The following is a 25,083-nucleotide window of genomic DNA, read 5'->3' as shown; positions in this document are numbered from 1 at the left end:
GCAGTGTAGGTCCTCTCCTGTGGAAGATCAGGTAGCAATTGAGGAATCAGATACAAAATGTAAGTCACGTCCGCGGCAGTGCATACCAACACCGCCGGCATAGATCTCCATTGACCACTGTAACCCATAGGGCCCAATGTTAACCAATGAGGAATTGCGCGGTGGTTCCCGACCGCCTCCCGCAACGGCTCACAACGTCAGCGGAATTACATCACTTCCACCTGTCCCTCCACATAGGACAGGCGGATGCCATTTCAAGGGGGGGCAGGCCTGGGAATATCGCTGCGTCACTAGTGAAATTAAGTCATACTGGACATATCACACTGACCCATTACAAGTTAACAGCATGCAATTTCTGTTGTAGCTCCATTGTTCATTTTGTGACCGGCTCCTCACGCTTTTGCCTCATAGGTTCCTACCGATGCGGATGAATAGGAGATGGAGACATACCCCCATGTACAGACCCCTGGTGGACTTGGCAACAATGGAGGACAGGCACATTATCCTCACCTATAGACTGGGCAGGGCCACAATCACAGAGCTGTGTGCCCAATTGGAGCCTGACCTGATATCTGCCATCCGTCACCCCACTGGGATCCCCCCTCTTGTGCAAGTTCTATCAGTGCTTAATTTCCTGGCAACTGCTTCTTTCCAAGTGACAGTGGGCTTGGCAGCAGGAATGTCACAGCCAATGTTCTCAATAGTGCTGACAGGAGTGTTGTCTGCCCTGATTAAACACATGTGCAGCTACATTGTGTTTCCCAAGGTGGAAGATTTGTCCACAGTTAAGGCAATGGGACATATCTCCAACATAATTAGGGCAATTGATGAAACACATATTGCATTTGTCCCCCCTGTCAGAATGAACAGGTGTTCAGAAATCGTGAGAGTTTCCACTCTATGAATGTACAGATGGTGTGCTTGGTGGACCAGTACATCTCCCACGTCAATGCAAAGTTACCTGGGTCGGTGCATGATGCCTTTGTCCTGAGGAATGGCAGCATCCCAAATGTGATGGACCAACTACAGAGGCACAGGGTGTGGCTAATAGGTGAGCACTAGCTCCCACCCAGTATATGTTGGTGTATGGTTATGGTGTGAGCCTTATGGGATAGTGTGTGGCTAAATGTTGTCACTCAATTGCAGGTGACTCTGGTTACCCCAACCTATCATGGCTGCTGACCCCTGTGAGGAATGCCAGGACAAGGGCAGAAGAACATTATAATGTGCCCATGGGCGAACCAGAAGGATAATTGAAAGGACCTTTGGCCTCCTGAAGGCCAGGTTGAGGGTGCCTCCATCTAACAGGTAGATCCCTGTGCTACTCACCCAAGAAGGTCTGCCAGATGGTAGTGGCATGCTGCATGTTGCACAACCTGTTCCTGATACGCCATGTGCCTTTTCTGCAGGTGGAGGAGGCTGGAGATGCCCGTGTGCCAGCAGTGGACACTATGGACAGTGAGGATGAGGAGGCAGAGGGTGAGGGTATGTGATAGCATGCAGGTAGGGGGGTAGTAGTAGTAGAGAGTTGACTTAACAGAGTCCAGTCCTCCTCCTACTCCAGCCAGGCCCTCAGGATGCAGGATTGCCAAGACTTGTTCCTCCCATGATGTTAGTTGTGGGGAAGGAGGTGGGTGTCCACCGCCAGTCCTTTGTACAGTGAGCTGGTGTCTTGCTGCAATGGAACATACCTTCCCCCGTAGGTCATTATACCTCTTTCTGATGTCATCCCTAGTTCTTGGGTGCTGTCCCACGGCGTTGACCCTGTTCATGATTCTACTCCATAGCTCTATCTTCCTAGCTATCGATATCTGCTGCACCTGACTCCAAATAGCTGTGGCTCGACCCTGATGATTTCCTCCACCATGACCCTTAGCTCCTCCTCTGTGAATCAGGGGTGTCTTTGTGGTGCCATGGTTGTTGTGTGAAGTGTGTAGGTGAGGGTGTGTTGGGTAATGTGTTGGGGTGAGTGATATGGGGTCCGTGAGTGATGTATGGGTGTGTATAGTGGGTGGCTCTGGTGGTGTCAATGATTTTGGTGTCCATCTCCTAGCAGTAATTGTATTTGTAAAGGGTTGTGGGTGTGTGTTTTATAGTGGTGTGTGGGTGATGTATGTGTATGGGTGTCAGGTGTGTGTTGTTTGAATTGTCGATTGTGGTGTTGTTTTGTTTGTGTGTGTCCATTTTGAGCATAGCGGTATGTACCGCCAATGGTTTACCTCCGTTGAATGGCTGCCGTGGTGATTCGTGGGTCATAATGTGATGGGCGTAGTTTTGTTGGCGTAACTGTGTGGGTTTTGATACCGCCAGTTTACCAATAACCTTTGGCGTGGCGGATTTGTGTCTGTAGCTGGAAACTGACAGATTAGTGTGAGTGAGTCATAATATGGTGAACAGATGTCCGCCGCAGCGGCGGTAAGTTGGCGGCAGTCAGCGTGGCGGTAAGTGAGATTTACTGCCAATGTCACAATGAGGACCTTTGTCTCTTATGTCAAATATATAACAATCATAAAGAATCACATTTTTAAGACTCTGCAACATAATTTTTTTTTCAAATGATGATAAAATATGGCATACATCAAACATTGCATTAATCTATGCTCATGTGTTTCACCTAGCACCACTTTTAAATGAAAACATTGCTCATGTAAAGCAGAAAATAGCCCTCCTTCATTTCATGTTTTAAGAGACGTAATGGCATAGCCAGGTTGCTCTCTCAAGGTGCCACTCAGATGTGTTTCCCGTCCTGTTTTTAAGGTGCTCTAGGACATATTAAAATGTGTCTCCAACATTGTCTTTGCTTAGAACTGCAGGAAATCTAGGTGTGATTAAATATTAACCACTCATAGGTGGAACCTTAACACTTACATATGATGGGAACGACAAAAAGCGTTTCCCGTTTGTTCAACTTTCCCATCTATACTACATTCAATACTACTCAATTTTTAACCAGGGGCGGCTCCTCTGTTAGGGTGGAGGAGCATCACCCACCCGCCAACAGGAGCAGCTGGAAAACCATTACAGGAAAACAATAATAAGTGGCATTTATTATTGTTTTCTTGTAAAGGGGTGGGGCATTGGGAGTGATGAGTACTGAGGGGAGTGCACAGAGCACTTCCCTCACTGCACATGTATGTTTGGCCGGCCTTCTCAGCTGGCCATACACACATGCACAGTAGGCTCTCTGCTTTGAGCAGTATCAGGAATAGCCGCAGGGCAGGCTGGGAGCCTGTGCCGGCAGCCTGAGGCGACGAGGGAAAGAGGAGCGGCGTGATGGCAACAAAGGAGGTAAGTTTTTATTCATTTAATTAATTTTTTATTAAATATGCAATGTCCACCCACCCCTGTGTGCCGCACTCACCCGCCCCTTCAGAGGGCAGCAAGCTGCGACTGTTTATAACTCAGTGAAGCCTTCATGGAAAGGAAGGTGTACTATTTGTATTGTAGTAAATATTGCAAACCATATCATAGCTTCGTTGTGTAAAAGATAGTGGCATCGCTTAAAGAAATGGATTTACTTAAATTAGCATGTTGTAATGTTAAGAGAACTGAGGTAGACACAAACATTTGGAAATGCAACAAAATACTTGAGTGTGGATGCTGTGTGTGATGGAGAATAATAGCATGCCCGAAATTGTATACAGCACCCAAAACTATAACTTCATTGCATCTCCCAGCTTCATATTACACTGCTGCCTTCTGAACTTTAGCACAGGCAAGCTTAGATAGTGCAGATTTGGTTGGTTTATGCCTTCTTGCTCTTTGCTTTTCAAATTAGTATAGCAGTGTTTGCTACCAAGGTCGGACTGTCATATCAAGCAATACGCAGTGTTTAACTACCCACAAACTGACATGTCAGTGGTGGGTCGAATTGTTGGCTGTTTGTGGGCATATTTTGTGGGCTAGTGGGATGATTTTTACAGATGATTCTGTAATATTTGCACAAACATAGCCTGCAACAAGAACAAATGCTTGCAGTCTCTCAAACCTTGCAAAACATCTCTACAGTGTGCCTGTACAAGTTCAAAACTGCTCCGATTTGCAAATGTGGGCTACTTTTTAACATAACTGATTTGTTGATAAGGGGCACTTTTTTGTGATGCCAGGGGCTTATTTTCTGCCCCAGGCCGACTCTACTTCCTACTTGTTGGAAAGTAGCCTCTTTCTAGCATGGTTACCCCCACTTTTTGCCTGTTTGTGAGTGTGTGTCAGTGTGTTTTTACTGTGTCACTGGGATCCTGCTAGCCAGGACCCCACTGCTCATAGATAAAAACCTATATGTCAGTGTGTTTTGCCTGTATCACTGGGATCTTGCTAGCCAGGACCCAAGTGTTCATAGTTTGGGGCCTAATGTGTATGTCTGTTTAGTGCCTAACTGTGTCACTGAGGCTCTGCTAACCAGAACCTCAGTGCTTATGCTCTCTCTGCTTTTAAATTTGTCACAGTAGACCAGTGACTTAATTTATCAATTTCAATTGGCATACTGGACCCCCCTTATAAGTCTCTAGTATATGGTACCTAGGTTCCCAGGGCATTGGGGTTCCTGGAGATCCATATGGGCTGCAGCATTTTTTTTTTTTTGCCACCCATAGGGAGCTCAGACAAACCCTTGCACAGGCCTGCCATTGCAGCCTGTGTGAAATAACACACACGTTATTTCACAGCCATTTTCACTGCACTTAAGAAACTTATAAGCCACCTATATGTCTAACCTTCACTTGCAGAAGGTTAGATGCAAAGTTACTAAGTGTGAGGGGACCCTTGCATGGTTGGCAGTCAGGTTACCCCCTGTCCAAGCAAGGACCCTCACTCTAGTCAGGGTAAGTCACACAGTATAAATTATCCTGTGCCCACCCTCTGGTACCTTGGCACTGAGCAGTCAGGCTTAACTTAGAAGGCAATGTGTAAAGTATTTGTGCAATAAATCATACAATAGCACAATATAGCACCACAAAAATACGTCACACAGTGTTTTTGAAAAATATATATTATTTATCTAGATATTTGCAAGTCAAAACGATAAAAGATGCAATAAGAAATTGTAGAGATATCACTGAAAAGTGATATGAAGTGTCTTAAGTCTTTAAAAAGCAAACATAGGGGGTCATTCTGACTCCCGCAGGCCGCGGTAACCGGAGGGCTGGCGGGAGCCGCCAGAATACCGCTGCGCGGTCAGAAGATCGCTGCGGTTATTCTGAGTTTCCCGCTGGGCGGGCGGGCAACCGCCAGAAGGCCGCCCGCCCGCCCAGCGGGAAACCCCCTTCCAAGAGGATGCCGGCTCCGAATGGAGCCGGCGGAGTGGAAAGGGTGCGACGGGTGCAGTTGCACCCGTCGCGATTTTCAGTGTCTGCATGGCAGACACTGAAAATCTTGGTGGGGCCCTGTTACGGGGGCCCCTGCAGTGCCCATGCCATTGGCATGGGCACTGCAGGGGCCCCCAGGGGCCCCACGACACCCCTTACCACCATCCTGTTCCTGGCGGCCAAAACCGCCAGGAACAGGACGGCGGTAAGGGGGTCGGAATCCCCATGGCAGCGCAGCAAGCTGCGCCGCCGTGGAGGATTCCCCAGGGCAGCGGGGAACCGGCGGTACACCGCCGGTTTCCCGTTACAGCCGCGGTCAGAATGCCCAGGGATGCACCGCCAGCCTGTTGGCGGTGCATCCGCGGTCCCCGGCCCTGGCGGATTTTACCGCCAGGGTCGAAATGACCCCCAAAGTCTCTTTCAAGCACAAAGTACCTGGTTTGAAGTGAAAAATCTCTGCAGAAGGCCGAAGAGGAGGAGATGCGTGGAAAACAGTGTGTGTGTCGGTTTCGCCCCTTCACACACGGACTTGCGTCGTTATTTTTCATGTGGGGAAGACGTTGCGTCGATTTCCGGTGTGCGGAAAGTCTCCTCTGTGGGTCGCGGGGTTTTCAGACGCCCCGGGGTCTGTGCGTGGAATCCTGGGCTTGTTGTCCGGCTGCGCTTCGTTCCGTTGGGCTGTGCGTGGAATTTTCTCCCTCTCGGCAGGCGCCGCGTCAATTTCCTCTCTGGAAGTTGGGCGGCGTTGTCCAGGCAGGCCGTACGTCGAAGTTCCGGTCGCACCGCAGGCCCTGCGCCGATCTTTTCCTTGCGAAGTCGAGCGTCATCGTCCCGGGTCACGTGCGGACAATTTTTCACCACGGAGCAAGTTCTTCTTGGCAGGATGCAGGTTCTGGTTAAGGTTTCTTCTCCAGCAAGTGTCTGAGGTGGTGGGGCAGAGGCCCTGTTTTATACCCAAATGTGCCTTTGAAGTGGGGGAGACTTCAAATAGTGGCTTAGAAGTGCACCAGGTCCCCTTTCAGTTCAATCCTGTCTGGCAGGGTCCCAGTAGGGGGTGTGGCAGTCATTTGTGTGAGGGCAGGCCCTCCACCCTCCCAGCCCAGGAAGACCCATTCAAAATGCAGATGTATGCAAGTGAGGCTGAGTACCCTGTGTTTGGGGTGTGTCTGAGTGAATGCACAAGGAGCTGTCAACTAAACCCAGCCAGATGTGGATTGTAAGGCACAGAAAGATTTAAGTGTAAAGGAATGCTCACTTTCTAAAAGTGGCATTTCTAGAATAGTAATATTAAATCCAACTTCACCAGTCAGCAGGATTTTGTATTACCATTCTGGCCATACTAAATATGACCCTCCTACTCCTTTCAGATCAGCAGCTACCACTTCAATAATGTATGAGGGCAGCCCCAATGTTAGCCTATGAAGGGAGCAGGCCTCACAGCAGTGTAAAAACAAATGTACCCTGCTCTAGGGGTTACCTAGGGCACACATTAGAGGTGACTTATATGTAGAGAAAGGTGAGGTTTAGGCTTGGCAAGTACTTTTAAATGCCAAGTCGAAGTGGCAGTGAAACTGCACACACAGGCCTTGCAATGGAGGCCTGAGACAAGGTAAAGGGGCTACTTGAGTGGGTGGCACAACCAGTGATGCAGGCCCACTAGTAGCATTTAATCTACAGGCCCTAGGCACATACAGTGCACATTACTAGGGACTTATAAGTAAATTAAATAGTCTAATTGGGTATGATCCAAAGTTACCATGTTTAAAGGGAGAGAGCATATGCACTTTAGCACTGGTTAGCAGTGGTAAAGTGCGCAGAGTCTAAAAGCCACAAAAAACAGTGTCCAAAAGTGGAGGGAGGCAGGCAAAAAGTTAAGGGTGACCACCCTAAGGCTGTCAGGTCTAACAAGGGTCATTTCCCCGGACTTTGTGAGTGCGGGGACACCATTACACATGTGCACTACATATAGGTCAATACCTATATATAGCTTCACAATGGTAACTCCAAATATGGCCATGTAACATGTCTAAGATCATGGAATTGTCCCCCCATTCTAAATATGGTATTGGGGAGACAATTCCAAGCATCCTGGGGGCTCCACCATGGACCCCCAGTACTGCCAAACCAGCTCTCTGAGGCTAGCACTGCAGCTACAGCTGCTGCCACTTCACAGACAGGGTTCTGCCCTCCTGGGGTGTGGGCAGCTCAGTCCCAGGAAGGCAAAACAAAGCATTTTCTCTGAGAGCAGGGTGTTACACCCTCTCCCTTTGGAAATAGGTGTTACTGTCTGGGGAGGGGTAGCCTCCCCCAGCCTCGGGAAATGCTTTGAAGGGCACAGAGGGTGCCTCCTTGCATAAACTAGTCTACACCGGATCAGGGACCCCATTCTCCCCTGCTCTGGCGGGAAACTGAAGAAAGGAACGGGGAGTGACCACTCCCCTGTCCATCACCACCCCATTGGTGGTGCCCAGAGCTCCCCCAATGTGTCCCAGACTTCAGCCATCTTGCTTTGCAAGGTGTGGGGGCACTCTGGAGGGCTCTGAGTGGCCAGTGCCAGCAGGTGACGTCAGAGACCCCTCCTGATAGGTCCATACCTGATGAGGTAGCCAATCCCCCTCTCAGGGCTATTTAGGGTCTCTCCTGTGGGTTGTCTTCAGATTCTGCTTGCAAGTTTCCTTTAGGAATCCTCTGCAACAACTTCAGCATTCTCTGACCTCGGATCAACAGCAGCCTGCTCCAAGAAACGCTGTAACTGCAACAGAGTGTCTACAGGAGACACTTTTCTTCAGCAACCTCATCTCCAAGTCAGCAACTGCAACAGTTTCCATGGTGTGCATGCTCTGGGGACTCCCTGTCTTCATCCTGCACCAGAAGGACTGAATAAATCTCCTGTGGAGTGACAGAGTCACTCCCCTGCTCCAAGCAGGCACTATCCAAGGCGATGACCGGTACCCTGGGACTCCTCTCGTGGCAATGAGCATGCTCCTAAGGACACAGAGGATGGACATTATCGACATAGACTGTCTTGAGGTCCTGCTGATGCAATTTGGAGGAGGTAAGACCTTGCCTTCCCCGAGAACGATGGTACCCCTGTGTTTTGTGTCTTCTTCGCCTCCTGAGGCCTCTGTGCACTCTTTGCAAAATTCCTTCGCTGACTTGTTCTCCAGGGGCGTGGGACCTTCTTTTGTTGTGCTGCATTAACTGCGTTTTGAACCTCCTTTGATCCCAGATCTTGCGGCTTCTGTGGGTGCTGGCTGGCATCCTGAGGGCTCTCTAAAGTGTTAAGAGCCCCGTCTTCTTCCTCACAAAGAGTTGAGGCCCCCAGGTCCCAACTGGGTCCATTGAGCGGCATTTTGATGAAAAACACACTTTTGCCGTAGCCAAGACTTGTTGGTGCATTCCAACAAGAAATCTCATCTGCAACGATCTTCACGCCGTGGGACACCTTTTGCATCATGCAGGAACCTGCTGGCAACTTCCTAGGGTGCATTTCTGCAGTCTTCAACTAACTGGGGACTCATCTTTTGCACCCTCTTCTGGGTTGGCAGGGGCTCCTGTCCTTCCTGGAACTTCTTTCGACTTCAGGACTTGGTACCCTTCGTTTGCAGGTTTTCAGGTCCAATAATCCAGCAGTTGTTCTTTGCAGACTTGGTTGGTTGCTGCAAAATCCCAAAAACGAGGTGTAGTATGGCCTAAGGAAACTTGCAATACTTTACTCCTCCTTTTCTGGGCTCTGGGGTGGGGTAGTTTACTTATCATTACTGTATTCTTACTCTCCCAGCGATTCTACACACACTACACTTGTCTACGGGGGAATTAGTGAATCACATTCCACCTTTTTAGTATATGGTTTGTGTTGCCCCTAGACCTATTTTCTCCCATTGCATTCTATGGGATTTCCTACTGTTTGCATTGTTCTATGACTATTTGCTTGTCTAATTTTGGTGTCTAGTGTATATATTGTGTATAATACTTACCTCCAGAAGGAGTATTGTCTCTAAAACATTTTTGGTACTGTGTCACCCAAATAAATACCTTTATTTTTAGTAACTCTGAGTATTGTGTTTTCTTATGCTATAGTGCTATATGATATAAGTGGTATTGCATGAGCTTTGCATGTCTCCTAGTTCAGCCTAAGCTGCTCTGCTATAGCTACCTCTATCAGCCTAAGCTGCTAGAACACTACTACATTCACTAACATGGGATAACTGGACCTGGTATACGGTGTAAGTACCCTAGGTACCCACTACAAACCAGGCCAGCCTCCTAGACTACTACATTTGATGTCACATTTTTGCGGAATTGTGGTCTTTTAAATACCACATTATTATCCACCTCAGTTGTACTACTTCCCACGACCTCTGAAGAATAATAACCCAGTAATGCATTCAGTCAGTTTACATTGGTACATCTTTAGGTCATTTGCGGTATCAATTGTAAACCGGGAATTCCAAGCAGTTAAACTTGATTAATTTCACCCTAGCTCTACTATGCTGCAGTGAGTACGTACATACAACCTAGTTTTCTAAAGAACTGACCCTTAAACTGTGTGGTTTTCCAATCTCATTAAGCAATGTGGGGTGACTTTATTTAGTAAAGTACAGTTCATCAGCTATGTGACATTGCTATTTATAGCCTTAGAACACAAATAACATTCCAAACAAATTACTGCACAAACATAGCGTTGTTTTCTTCCTACCATAGACGCGAATTATTGTGTATGTTAAAAGGAATCCACTAATGAGTCCAAATGAAAATGGCAAACATTGCTTCTTTAACAAAATTCAGACTTATGGTTAGATGGTTTAAGTGTGCACTGGAGCTGGCATCTGCTTTCACATACATACAACAAATACCGCAAGCTGAGTAGCACTTTAATGCTACTTGTCATGGCTGTTTTTTTTTAAAGAACTGGAATGAAAATGTCTGTGAAAAAATGTTTTTGCAGTAATCCAAGAGGTACTTCCTTACCCCTCGTTTCTAGGTGGTCTAAATTTACAAGCACTAGAGCCGCCGTGAAGAAATATAAAACGGCTCAGTCACACTGTTACTACAAGTTATTTTACTGCCCATTATCTAGTTTTGAAATTGAAAAATAATAATGACGTGGCCTTTGTCTTAACCACTTCTAAAACTGCACGCAATTGGAATGTTCAGACTGTTGCCGGTACAAATCCCTCATGTATCACCTGGAGGGGTTTGGAGGACAATAATCCCACGTGTAACAAAAGTTGTATTTCATTGTTTCTGCCCTAATTGAGACGAAGCACATGAACCAGTTTGCCCCTGAACTGTGTTTTTGCGGAAGATCAGAACCAATATTAGAGTCTAATATTTTAAATGTTTGGGAAACTTTAGCACACTTGAAATATCCCCAATACAAAAATCTAACAGAGGACCATAGCTACAATTAGGTAATGGTAGACAATGACAAGCGGTGCCATTTGCAAGACGTATGAGATTCTCTATATTTGTTTTGAGTGTTTTCAGTTGGAACATCATTATCTCTGAGCGTTTTGCAATTGAGAAACACAATGGAAATAAAGACTCAAAGGTGAAGCAGCTAGCATGGATGGATATAGAACAATATTTTGTCTCCCCTTTGGAAGTTCACAGATCAGATTGCACCCTGAGTTCTCCTCCTAGAAATTCCACCGGGGTGCTTCCTAAGGGTTTGCCAGGACAGCATTGGTTTGTTAAGGATGAGCACTGCTGGGGCAAAGCATGGAAAGGCTGCATTGCTTTTCACTCACAAAGTGCACATATTTGTCACACGGACTACATATGTTAAATATTGCTAGCCTTTAACCGATGTATCAGGATTATTGCAGTGTAATGTATCATAATTTCCCCATTTCTTAATAAAACATATAAATAATCATATATAGCTTTTCTCATATGACTGTCCACTCTCCAGTCACAAGGCAAACAAATGTGAGGCTTGCACTCATGTGGAAAAGACTCCTAAAATACTGGCACCAAGCAGCTTAATGTGTGATATAAGTATGCATAGCACATTAGTCACACTTTTTTTATTATCATTATAGGACTTTGACAGACGGAAAAAGCTGTGTGGGCAGCAATCCTTTTTTGTGTTCTTGTGCTTTTTTGTATTTGTTGCCATGCCTTATCCCACCACTTATATTTTTTCATGTTTTTTTGTGGTCATTCTCCAGTTTATGGTTAAGCATTTTTCTGTCATTGTATTCGATTTTATTAGATTTTCTGTCTCGTAATATGGAAGCAACCAGACTTACAGTCATGACTTCCTTTAGGATGGTATGGTTTCTAAATGTCATGTCAGCTAAATTCCCCCTACTTACCCCACTACTTACTTGAACTTATAGTGTGCCAGTTTGAACAAAGTATGTGGCAGATTTAGGAGCCCCTTGCGGCTTCTAATGATACATTAACATTTTGTTTACACTAATGTGCATTAGATGGCCAAAAAGGCCACGCAAGATTTACAAAGTGGCGCAATGCATGCAGTCAAAAACTGCATTTTATTATGATGACTTCCCACAATGCTGTGTGGATTTTGTGTAATATGTTGTCATTAAAATTTCCAGAGGGTTTCCTACACTCCCTTCCCAAACCCCCTCACCCCACGATCCTCTACCAAGGTAATTCGTAAGCAACAGAACTCAGCTAGATTGTTTTAGAAAATAGTTCAATTTATTTTGGTATTTGAAGGAGATCCCCAAAAGATAGAAAATCTGATCATTTTGCATTTTCTCAGTGGTTCTACAGTATTACTACCTTCTTAGAGAATGTAGCTAGATCAATGTCTTGATATAGAGTGCATTCAAAGTTCTGAAAAATACATGATTCCCTAATCTCTTGCAGATCAGAGGAACTCTTCCTTGTAATTGAAGCTGTAAAAGTTCACTACAAAGTTCCCCGGAACTCTTTCCTGTTCTGTAAGCAGTAGGCCTACTCTGTGCACTCTGTCTATTTGTGATTCATCGTGGTCACTCCTCAGTCACTCCATTAGGATTCCTAGCAAGAAAAGTATTGTAAATCAGTTCCTTCTGCCTCTTCCTCCATCCACAGTATGCAGATGTTATCCCTTTATTTATAGTTTCCAATATCTTCAAACTTGAGAGTTATAGCTACAATTTTTGATTGTCAGTTGATTATACTTTTTTGGAGGAAGGCTTTTGTTGACTATAGTTTGTCCATCTTTACTTCTATATCTAGGACAGTCTTGCCCACTGAGTGAAAATCACATAAGAAAGTGGCTATTTTGGCCCCAAGTTCAGCATTCAGTCCTGATAGACCCTTAGTAAGCCTTAACTTATTTTCTTCATTCTTCCTTAACACATTTGAGAAGTGGCATGTGTTTGTGTCATATTGTCCATTATGGGATATAAGGATGAGCGCACAGTGGTTGCTGTGTTTGCTAGTTGATCATCATGTGCGGGGAAAGAGATAACAAAATCAGTGATTCTTTGCTGGTTTGTATCTTAGGAGGAATGGATGTGCAGTTCTTTCTAGTTGGATGTGGTTGAAAAACAAAGACTACAGTGGGGTATCTGACAGCTGATTGCTACTGCAGTGGAATTCTTTCACCTCACTGATTTTAGCCTCTTCCAGGGACAACTTTATAGTTGGTCAGTTACGATAGTGTAGCCCATAGATGTCCCCTGTTTCCTACGTGGATATGGAGCTGCACATGTATCCTGTTTTGAAAATTCTATGCCCTGGGGGCATGGGTCAGCTGCCAGATTCCCTGATTCTTTCAGTGAGAAACCCCTTAGTCCAAACAGTAATCAATTAGGTAATTATTGAAGGCATTTTATGCAGGCTCAAAGGAAGACAGCATTGCCTCTGAGTTATCCTACCCATTTTCTTGCCCAGGGTGGATATCATCTAGCATTGGGAAGGACATTCCATTCCCAAGCAAGACTGTCTTACCTGTCACCAGACCAGAGAAGGTGTGAGGGGAGGGGCCATCACCACTGGGCTCCTGCATCTAGTACACCAAGTAGATCACCTCCCTCCTCATAATCCCATACTCATCCTCTGCTCACTCTCCATCCTGATCATGCTTTTTGGCATTGCCTACAGCCCTTCAACAGTTTGTCTGTGCTGGGCAGCCACAGTCCTTCTCCTATTTTAAATTAGGGATTAGATGCCCTGGTTTAGATCCCTCATCTCTGTCTCCTTGCTTATGCATGATCATGTGTATTTTTGGGTAATGATGACAGTTAAGGCCTCACCAAAGATTGCACTGTCCCAATCTTCTTTTCTGATGGTTGTTCCTGCTAACCTCTGCAGCCTGTACATGTATTGCATTGTTGCCTTCAATTCAAGTCTTCAGCAGCCCTGCTGTATTGTCACCCATGTGCAAGGACTTATCTCCTCTCATGCCCGGACTTATCTCCTCTCATGCTACTGCAAACCTGACTTAGGCTGCTCAGTAGCAATTCTCAAGTCCTACCTTGTACAGCATCCCACCCTTGTATCCCTTCAAGCTACATCATTAGTTAGGCCCAATTTCTCCCAAAGAGTTTTGAGCTGGTTCCTCGCTGCCGGTGATGCAGAGAAGTGGAGCAGCATTACAGCCAAGCACTTCCTGGAGCAGGGTTGGAGGAGTCAGTGCAGGTGGGAAGATGGGTGTTGCTGGAGACCACGCATTAGTACTTTTGGGAAGTTGACTAGGCTGACATAGACTCCGCCTTGATGACAGACCTGGGAGTGGGTCCAAGAGTTTCAGGCACGTAGCCACCCATGCACCAAGTGAGGGGCTAATTGAGCAGGGAGGAGTGTTGCGCATATTAGATGTGGCAGCCCAAGATAATCTGCAAGTGCTGGTAAAACAGCCAGTAGTGGAAAGAGAGGCACTGTAGTGGGTTCAGGTTAGGACTTGGTTAGGGTGTTTTTGTAAAGAATCCTAATACACCAGGTATCATGCATAAGTGCTCTTTATTTTTCTTCTGAATGAACTTTTAATACTTTTCTATATATTTATGTCCTTAGGTAACGTCCCAGGGTCTTCTTTCTCTCTGGCTCTTGGGATAATACTTGTTTTTTCTTCTTCTAGGTTTGTCTCACCCAGACGTCGAGACCAAGGGATGGGAGGCAGTCTAGATGAAGCTGGACATCTCCGTTCCCGGTGTTGGTGGTCGTTCCCCAAAGAAAACGGAAAAATAGGTAAGTGTGGGTTTTCTGGGATTTCTCCTACAATAGGGTTAGTATGCGGGAAAGTGAGGTCAAAGGGGTTGGTTTGAACCATGCAGGGGTGTTGGGTGAGCGGGTCAGGCAAGGTAGGTGCACCACAATCCTCCCAAGTGGCCTTAGTGTACTTATCTACTGAGGTCGAGTCCTTTATATCTATTACTGGGTGATTTTATCTCACCACTCTTCCCCTATGGGTTATTAGTAATTACATGCACTTGCAATAATTTTCCCCACGACCCCTTACTCCCGATCCATCCCCTGCAAACCACTCTCACTCCTGCTCTGGTTCCACAAGGGAAGAAATTTAACACTGAGGCATGATCGTACCTGTGATAGCCACACCCCTCCAGGGACGTGGCGGGTCTGGTCGCGTCTCTCATCGGTTGTAGTCGGCATCTCCGTGGTAAGGTCTTTGTACCTCTCCTTCTCAGGATCCTCTTCTTCGTCCTACGGCTCAGCGTCTTCTCTCTCCTCCGGCTCCGCGTCTCCTTTCTTCTCCGGCTCCGCGTCTCCTCTCTTCTCAGGCTCCTTTTCTCTTTGTGTCGACGCTACTTCAACCCGGATATCCGGGTTTTCGTCATCCTGATATATACCCCCGAGGCACCCCTTGGACATTTCAGGGGCTTGAATTGTAGCCGTGGCTGTGACTGCCCGGTTACAGGCACCCCAATAGAAACAGGAAAGCAAGGTGAAATTGGGAAGGAGTGCAGGGGAATAGCTTGAGATCTGGCAGGTGTACTTTAACTAGGGGAGGACATAGGAGTTCAGTGAATCGGTGAAGAGAGATGGCAAAGCAGCAGCTGACCGACAGGGGGGGTTAAGAGAGCTGTTGGTATAACTGTGGGTTCTGATAAACTGTTAGGGGAAAGTGCTGTTTCCCACCTGCTAACAGAAAGGCAAAGGGCCTCTAAAGGATACACTGTGAAAACATATAAGCTGAAAGAAGGCAGAGGTCTGGGAGCAGGAGGCTCAAAGGTTATACTTTCTCACTTAGAATTTTTTTTTTCATTAGCAATAAATCAATACATTATTGCAGGGCTCTGGAAGACGTGAATCAATCAGTTGCACAGATAAAGTGGGAGACCCATTTCTAGATTAGGCTTAGTAAGGAAAATAAGCATATTAAGGGAAGACCTGCATGCAGAGTAGGCTCAAACCTGACATTGGTATGCTGGAGAGAAAGTTGGGAGGGTTCCCTCAGGTGGGAGGGCGAAGTGGGAGTTGGGGCGGATTTGAGGGGCATGTTGGGTGGAGAGCACGGGGTGAAAAATAAAAATCCTCATGACACAAACAACCAAAGAAAAAGAGGGGCACGAAATACGGTGGCAGATGTGTTTTGGAATGAAATTGATGACAGGTGAAGAAGATACCCTGGCTAGGTCGATTTTAGTAATGACCTGGAAAGTTAATGGGTTATAAGGAAGAAGGAAACACCAGTGTTAGGACAGTATTTTGAAAATCATGGGGCATCTATAATTGTGCTTTGGGAGAAACTTCGACTAAAGGCGGATCTCCTGTCATTCTGTAAGAAGACAAGGTAGAGCGACCAAGGAGTTGGGACTAGTCAGACATGTTGCACCAACGGAGTAGCCATCTAGATGAGGACGAAAGCAGTAGCAAAGGTTGTGGACAGCACAGTAGATACTAGGGATAGATGGGGGAATGCTAGGCTAAGAGTAAAGCACTGGGTCTTCTCTTGCATAAGGTATTATTGACCAAATAATGATGACCCAGAACCCCTAAGGGAAATTTTCTTTACACCTGCTGGAGTGTAATTGCCCAGTTTTAATGGGGGGAAATTTTAATGGCCTTTTAGACAATGCAATAGACAGATCTACTACCTGTAGCATAGTGAGTACTACTAAAACTCTCTCATACATAATGTTTGTGATGAGTGAACTAGGGTTGTGTGATGTCAGGAGGAGCCAGCAGGGTAGAAAGAGGGGATACACATTCCACTGTAAAAAACATGGCCACTACTCAAGGATAGACAATTTTGTACTAGATAAAAGGGAGCTTAAGAATGTGAGGAGGATAGTGCACCGCGTATTCACATATCTGATAATGCTGTGGTACATTTAGAGCTGGAGTTAGGCAGGCAGAAATTGGAGCATAGGTGGACATTAGACAGTAAACTGTAGATTAACATAGAAATAGTATAGAATTGAAAAAGCGGTCGAGGAAAAATAAAAAATAAATAGGGGCTTGGCTGGGGCACAGGTAGTATGGTTTACGTATTAGGCATTTTTAAGGGGGCAACTGATTCGTTTGAATTCTCAGGAAATCAAGAAGAACAAGGAGGTAATTTGATAAATGGAGAGCAGAAAACTTGGTTTTCAAAGGGAGTTGAGTAACCCCAGATAAAAGGAAGGTGTTAGGAGGATCAAATGCAGAAAATGCAGAGGGCAGGTAGCATTGGATGCCCTTCTGGAAAGTCTGTCGATAGCCTGGAAATGTAGGGCAGACCGAAGTAGAACTGAAGTTCCAGGAATGGGGTTTTGCATCAGGCTCAGGATATTGAAAGGGTATTCCATGGTTTCTTTAGTGATTTATGCCAGAAGGGTAAAAGTCCTGACATTGAGGAATTTAAAAAATGGCTAGGTAGCAAAGAACTGAATACATTGATTGATGAAGACTGAGCAGTGTTAAATAGCACAATACAAGTGGAAGTAATAGAAGGGATGCTGAATAATTGTAAAAAAGCGAAAGCACCAGGGCCCGGCAGCCTCCCTAATGAAGTATATATGACATTAAAGAGAGTAACAGTTCCAGTTTGGAAGTATTTTAGTTGGGAAAGGTTTGCCCCCTGCTTCTTGGAAGGATGCTGCCATTAACCTGATCGTGAAATCCAGCAAGCCATGCAACAGATGTGAGTCATATAGGCCAATATCTCTGTTAAATTGGGATTGCAAGATTTTTCCAGCAATAATAACAAAAAGATTTGTCCAAGGTAGTTGGAAAGTTGGTCCATGAAGACCAGAAAGACCTTGATGCCTGGTAGATACTGTAGGAGGCTGGCTCTCTATATAGTGTATAAAAATGGTGTGCACTTTGCAGAGAATTCAAGCAAGCCCACCTTGGTTTACAGACGTAAAACCTAGGCTATCTAATGCTCTAATTTTCATGGTGTGTTGGTCGAGAGGTTAGGCCAATCTTGGAGAAGTGCTAAGCATTTGTTGTTTTCACAGTATCAATACATGTGGATACACACTCAAAAGAATAACTCAAGTCCAATTAACAAAAATACTTCACACCTTTACAAAAATAAATTAAGATGAAGATCATCAAAATTGGGTAAGTACTGTTTAAGTTATGATTTTTCAAAGTTTAGAATAAATAGTCTTTTTGTGCATGCTTAAGCACCATAGGAAGAAACAAGAGAAAACTTTGAAAATGCATATAAAATCAGGCAATATGTTTAGCAATATCTTCTTCCATTTAAAGGTTGAGGTCATTGAGATGTCCTGTGGAACAGCTGGGGAAGTTTGGGTGGCTCCCGGTTTCAGCAGGAGCAGCTGCTAAAATGTCCTTAGAGCTGTGCAGGACAATTTAGAAAATGCACAGAGAGACTTCAAGGTGGGTCCGGTTGGTCGCCTTGGAGTGTAGAGGTCACAAGGGGTGGGGAAACTTAGAGTACAGTTGGTTCTCCTCTACAGGGCCCAAGGAGGCTGGGTGCAGAGCAGATAGATGAGCCAAGAGCTGTGTGCAAAGGTGCCCCTGGAAGCAAGAGGCAGGTCACTTGGAGAGTGGATTGCAGGTCAGCAGGGCCACTCTGAGGGGTGGTTCTTACATTTCCTGAAGTTCATTGACTGCCTTCAGGGCATCAAAAGCTGTCTGGCAAGGCTCCGTCCACATCAGCTTCTTTGGTTGCTGCTTGGAAGTCAACTCATTCAAAGGAGCAACAACTGTGCCATACCCCTTGACAAACCTCCTATAATAGCCAGTAAGGCCTAAAAGGCCTTCACCTCTGACTTGTCCTTGGGAGGCTCCCAGGCCAGAATGGTGTCAATTTTTGGCTTTAGGGGTGCCACCTGGCTACTCCCCACCAGGTGTCCCAAGTACACCACAGAACCGTGCCCTATTTGGCAGTTACTAGCCTTAATAGTGAGGCCTGCAAGTGTTCCTTCCAAGTAGAACTGAACAACAGCAATGTCATCCAGGTAGGCTGCACTGAAATCATCCAGTCGAGCCAACACCTGGTTGACCAACATCTGGAAGGTGGCAGGGGCATTTTTCATCCCAAAGGGCATCACTTTAAACTGGTAGTGAACATCTCGCGTAGAAAATGCTGACTTCTCCTTGGTCCCCTCAGTTAAGGCAATCTCCCAATACCCAGACGTCAAGTCAAAGGTGCTAAGGTATTTGCAGCTCCCAACCGATCAACAAGCTCATCAGCTCGTGGGATGGGGTGCGCATCAGTCTTAGGTGGTCTTTACAACCCTGGCGGTCGGTGTTAAAGCGGCGGTAAGACCGCCAACAGGCCGGCGGTAAAAATTTAGCACTTACGACCATAGCGGAAACTGCCAACAAAGACAGCCACTTTAACACTCCGACCGCCACAGCGGTACACTCAAACAGCGCAGCGGTCACCGCCAACAAACAGGCGGGAGACAAAGTACCGTCCACAGTATCACATCCTACCAATCCGCCACCTTTTCCAGGGCGGATTCACCGTGGATAAAAACACGGTGGAAACAGGATTCCGAAGTGAAAACGCTCACCTCTACACACCCCACGAGGAACGAGGACACCATGGATCCGGAACTCCAAAGTCTCCCTGCGATAGTCTTCCTGCTCCTCTACCAGGAGCACGAACGCCGGCGGCGAAGACCACGGTGAGTTTTGCACCTACGATATAGGGGAGGGGGGAGGGAAAAAACAGGGACACACACACGCAACACCCCCATCCTCACCTACTACAACACACACACTAATACATATTGATACATCACAGTTACACCCCCCAACCACCCCCGGAAGAATGCAAAGACCAAAGGAAATTAGTGTAACCATTGTAATATATTAAAAGCAAGTACGCAAAAATATATATATACACCATTAACAAAATATACACCAAGCATAGTAGTCCAGGTAGTGCTCCAATTAAGTCGGTGGAACACTGGGCCCACACAGTATGGGCGAGGCCCACACAAGATCCCCGACCATGACGGAGAGAACACTGCAGGGGCATCAGAGAGCAGCAAAACAGGCACCTCAGGGGGAGGGAAAGGGGGGGCACCTCAGCCACTTGAGTGCACGACGCCAAATCCACGAGGGGGCCACATGCCCACTGTTCAATCCTGGGGAGTGCAAAGCCACAGTCTCTCAAATCTCTACAGTGGGTGGGTTGCCCACTCTTCAATGCTGGGGACTGCAAAGCCACAGTCTCTCAAGTCTCTACAATGGGTGGGTTGCCCACTGTTCAATCCTGGGGAGTGCAAAGCCACAGTCTCTCAAGTCTCTCCAGTGGGTGGGTTGCCCACTGTTCCATCCTGGGGAGTGCAAAGCCACAGTCTCTCAAGTCTCTACAGTGGGTGGGTTTCCCACTGTTCCATCCTGGGGAGTGCAAAGCCACAGTCTCTCAAGTCTCTACAGTGGGTGGGTTTCCCACTGTTCCATCCTGGGGAGTGCAAAGCCACAGTCTCTCAAGTGGATAACAGTCTCCACTGGTTCTGGAGGGGGCATGGTGCCCAGAGTGCTTCATCCTGCTACGGACAGAGGTAGTGGATGGATCTCTCCACTGGTTCTGGTGGGGGCCTTTTGCCCAGAGTGCTTCATCCTGCTAAGTACAGAGGTAGTGGATGGATCTCTCCACTGGTTCTGGAGGGGGCATTGTGCCCAGAGTGCTTCATCCTGCTAAGGACAGAGGTAGTGGATGGATCTCTCAATTGGTTCTTGAGGGGGCCTTGTGCCCAGAGTGCTTCATCCTGCTAAGGACAGAGGTAGTGGATGGATCTCTCCACTGGTTCTGGAGGGGGCATGGTGCCCAGAGTGCTTCATCTTGTTAAGGACAGAGGTAGTGGATGGATCTCTCCACTGGTTCTGGAGGGGGCATTGTGCCCAGAGTGCTTCATCCTGCTAAGGACAGAGGTAGTGGATGGATCTCTCCACTGGTTCTGGAGGGGGCATGGTGCCCAGAGTGCTTCATCCTGCCCGTGACGGACTCAGTAGTGTCAGTGCCCTTGGCGCTCATGGGCCAGCGTTGGTTGAGACGACGGTGCCCAGTTCAGCGGTGCTTCAGACGGCGGTGCCCTGTTCAGCAGTGCTTGAGACGGTGGTGCCCTGTTCAGCGGTGCTTGAGACGGCGGTGCCCTGTTCAGCGGTGCTTGAGACGGTGGTGCCCTGTTCAGCGGTGCTTGAGACGGCGGTGCCCTGTGCAGCGTGCTTGGAGCGGCGGGTTCCTTTGCAGTGACTCAGCTGCTGGCGGTCCTTCATCGCCCAGCGGGGCTTGTGCTGACGGGCCTTCATGGCCCAGCGGGGCTTGTGCTGGCGGTCCTCTCTGGCCCAGCGGGGCTTGGGTTGGTGGTCCTTCATGGCCCAGCGGGGCTTGTGCTGGCGGTCCTCTCTGGCCCAGCGGGGATGATGGTGGTTGCCTCCTGGGCAGCAGGGCTGGTGGCGGTGGCCTCCTGGGCAGCAGGGCTGGTGCTGGCGGTGGCCTCCTGGGCAGCTGGGCTGGTGGCGGTGGCCTCCTGGGCAGCAGGGCTGGTGCTGGCGGTAGCCTCCTGGGCAGCTGGGCTGGTGCTGGCTTTGGCCTCCTGGGCAGCTGGGCTGGTGGCCTCCTGGGCAGCAGGGCTGGTGCTGGTGGTGGCCTCCTGGGCAGCAGGGCTGGTGCTGGCGGTGGCCTCCTGGGCAGCAGGGCTGGTGGCGGTAGGCTCCTGGGCAGCGGGGATGATGGTGGTCTTCTCTGTCGTGCTGTTCTTCCCAGACATGCTGAGTTTCTTGTGCCTTTCCCCACCTTGGAAGGTGTCACAGCTGACTCCACACTCCCACCTGGACCTCTGCCTTTGGGGTCTGGAGTCTTCCCCCTCCCCCGCCGGGGCCTGGCCAACATTTGATGCTTCACAGGTGAGGGACTGTCTGTGCTGTGGCTCCGTGCCACACTGGCTTCCCTGGTGGCCGGTGCACTCCAGATTCCGGTGACTACAGGCACCACTGGTCCCGGAGATGTTGTGGCTGAGGTGCTAGTTCGGGACCTAGGAGACGGACGGGGTGGGGGAGGTGTGGGAAAGAGGTCAAGGTTGGACAGGAAATGTTTTTTGGAGACACTGGGACGGGTAGCTGGAGGGGGTTTGGGAGTGGAGGAAGAGGTTGTGGTTGTAGGAGGTGTTCGTTTGCTGACTTTGGGTGAAGGTGCATGCGCTGGAGGCTGTCGTGAGGTGGATGGCTGTTGGGTGGGTGTGTGCCTGCGTTTGTGTATCTTGGGACAGGGCATCACAGACACAGTAGGAGAGGACACAGGGGACGTGTGAATGGCAGTGGGGGTGGTGACCTCACGTGAGCAGGGTGTGGTGGTGGGTGTGCTGGTGATGGACGTAGTGGCTGTAGAGGTAGTGCATGCAGGTGTGAGTGTAGACGAGACTGAGAGGGAGGAGGGAGACGAGGAGGAGGGGGACACAGTGGAGGCAGTGGATGTTGGTGTATCTGCATGTGTGTGATGCTTGCGTGAGTGCCTGTGGGATGTGTGGTGCTTATGTTTGCCTGAGCTTCCCTTGTGTGTTGACATGTGTGCATGCTGGTCTAGAGGTGTGCTTGGGATAGGCTGTGGTACAGGGGATTGGGTCTGGGTGGAGGAAGTTGAAGGGGGAGGCTAGACACAGGGACAATGGCTGCCATCAGTGCTGAGGCCAGAGTCTGAAAAGCTCTACACCCTTGATGGCATTCAATATGGTAGACTGCCCAACAGTGAGGGACCTGAGGAGGTCAATGGCCTCCTCACTGAGGGCAGCAGGGGTGACTGGGGCAGGGACTGAGGTGCCTGGGGCGAAGGTGATGCCCACCCTCCCGGGTGAGCGGGCACAGGGCAAAGGCTGAGGGGCTGCTGGGAGGGCGGTGCTGGTAGGGGGGGTAGCGGCTGTACCTGTAGATGGGGGGGCACAGATGTTCCCCCCACCACAAGGGAGCTCCCATCAGAGGACAAGTCCGTGTCACTGGTCTCAGCTCCTGTCCCTGCCGTGGACCTCCCCTCGCCCTCGGTCCCACCGGTGAAGTCCGATTCCGTAGTGTGGCTCTCCATGACCATGTGGGATGCAGCCCCCTCGTGCTCCGGTGCCACTGCTCCTCCGCCTGATGATGCTAATGCACACAAGAACAGGGAGACCATGAAAGGGGGACGACGACAGAAGAAAGACATGTTGAGTGCATGCATTACCGCTTCCGTTGGCGGACACAACAGACACAGAAGCCCCCTGCACTACACCGCGCTCTTGGGCTCCACTGTTCAATTCCTGGGAAATGGCCTACTAGGCTATGGACGACATCTGCAAACATGGATGACACAGGGGCATGACTAAGGGCCTCATTATGACCCTGGCGGGCGGCGGAGGCCGCCCGCCAGGATCCCGCCCTCCAAATTACCGCGCCGCGGTCAAAAGACCGCGGCGGGTATTACGAGTTTTCCCCTGGGCTGGCGGGCGGTTCCAGTTAAACCGCCCGCCAGCCCAGGGGAAAACGACCTTCCCACGAGGATGCCGGCTCGTAATCGAGCCGGCGGAGTGGGAAGGTGCGACGGGTGCTACTGCACCCGTCGCGTATTTCACTGTCTGCAAGGCAGACAGTGAAATACATTTTGGGGCCCTCTTACGGGGGCCCCTGCCGTGCCCATGCCATTGGCATGGGCACGGCAGGGGCCCCCAGAGGCCCCGCGACCCCCCCTACCGCCATCCTGTTCATGGCGGCTTTCCCGCCATGAACTGGATGGCGGTAGGGGGGGTCAGAATCCTCATGGCTGCGGAGCGCGCTCCGCAGCCATGGAGGATTCCAATGAGCAGCGGAAAGTCAGCGGGTGACCGCTGACTTTCCGCTTCTGACCGCGGCTGAACCGCCGCGGTCAGAATGCTCCTTGGAGCACCGCCAGCCTGTCGGCGGTGCTCCCGTGGTCGGTGGCCCTGGCGGCCACCGGCCGCCAGGGTCAGAATGACCCTCAAAGTGTACTTGACTCTTTACAGAGGTGCTGTGGGGTGCCACATGGACTGCCTTACGGAGGGACCATGCCTACGGAACTCGCCCTCGCCTAGGGAAACCCACAGCCCACCTCCCCCACCCAGACCCCTCCACTGCACGCAAAATCAGCAGAATCAGAGTGTACTCACCCCCTTGTGGCTGCTGTGATGCCCTCAAGCGCCCATCCTACTCCGGGTGCGCCACCGCCAGGATCCTGAACATCAGGGGGGTCATGGTTGCGACGGGCACCCCTCCCACGTTGGGAGGCCATCCCCGGCTGAGCCTCCGCCGTCTTCTTGCTCCAGCGGCGAATGTCCTCCCATCTTTTCCGGCAGTGGGTGCTCTGTCTTTGGTAGACCCCCAGGTCCGGATGTCCTTGGCGATGGCACGCCAAATATATTTTTTCAGGTGGGTGCTGACCTACATGAGTTTTACAGGGGGAAGAGAAACTTATTACCAACTGCACCCTCAAAGTGATTGGCCCCCATCCCTACCCTTGCCATGTGGCACATGCACTCAACGTTGTTTCATGCACGCCGCACTCTCCCCCCTTCCTTCTTACATCCACCCCTCTCCACACAGGCATAGCCCACACAGCATGTTCCCAGTGTACTTACCTGTTTGTCTGGAGTACCGTAGAGTAGCGTGTACTGGGGGAGGACCACATTCATGGGTTTCTCCAACTCCTCCGATGTGAAGACAGGGGCCCTTTCCCCAGTCGCACGAGCCATTGTCTCTTCCAGACCAAGATCACAGCAGCACTTGCAGTGTAGGTCCTCTCCTGTCGAAGATCAGGTATTGAGTGATTGAACAGATAGAAAATGGCGGTCACGTCCGCGGTGGTGCGTACCGTCACCGCCGGCGTACATCGTCATTGGCTCCTGGGACCCATAGCGTCCAATGTTAACCAATGCAGCATTGCGCCGCGGTCTTCGACCGCCTACCGCGATGGTGTACAACACCAGCGCAGTTACCTCACATCCCATTGTACCACTTTACAGGTCAGGCAGCCGCCATTTCAGGGGCCCACATTGCTTCATTTTCAACTGTGTCACACATACCTAGGCCTAGACTCAACAAACATACAGGCCACTTTTTAGATTATGATTGGTGTTCTGTGTAAGCTGTGGGTACGTACCTCTGAGTTGTTTGACTCTGTGCTCGCTGTTGTCCTTCATAAGCACCATCCGCTGGGACATGTGAGGAGATGGCGGCATCCTCTGGTGTACCGACCGTTGGTGGACCTGTCGACAATGGAGGAAAGACATGTGATAATCACCTACAGGCTTGACCGTGCCACAATCCAGGAACTGTGTACCCAGTTGGAGCCAGACCTGATGTCAGCTATCCGCTATCCCACAGAAATCCCCCCTCAAGTGCAGGTGCTGTCAGTACTCCATTTTCTTGCAAGTGGGTCATTTCAAACAACAGTGGCCAT

Source organism: Pleurodeles waltl, chromosome 11 (assembly GCF_031143425.1).
Source record: "Pleurodeles waltl isolate 20211129_DDA chromosome 11, aPleWal1.hap1.20221129, whole genome shotgun sequence".
NCBI lineage: Eukaryota > Metazoa > Chordata > Amphibia > Caudata > Salamandridae > Pleurodeles > Pleurodeles waltl.
This window is presented reverse-complemented; position numbering follows the sequence as displayed.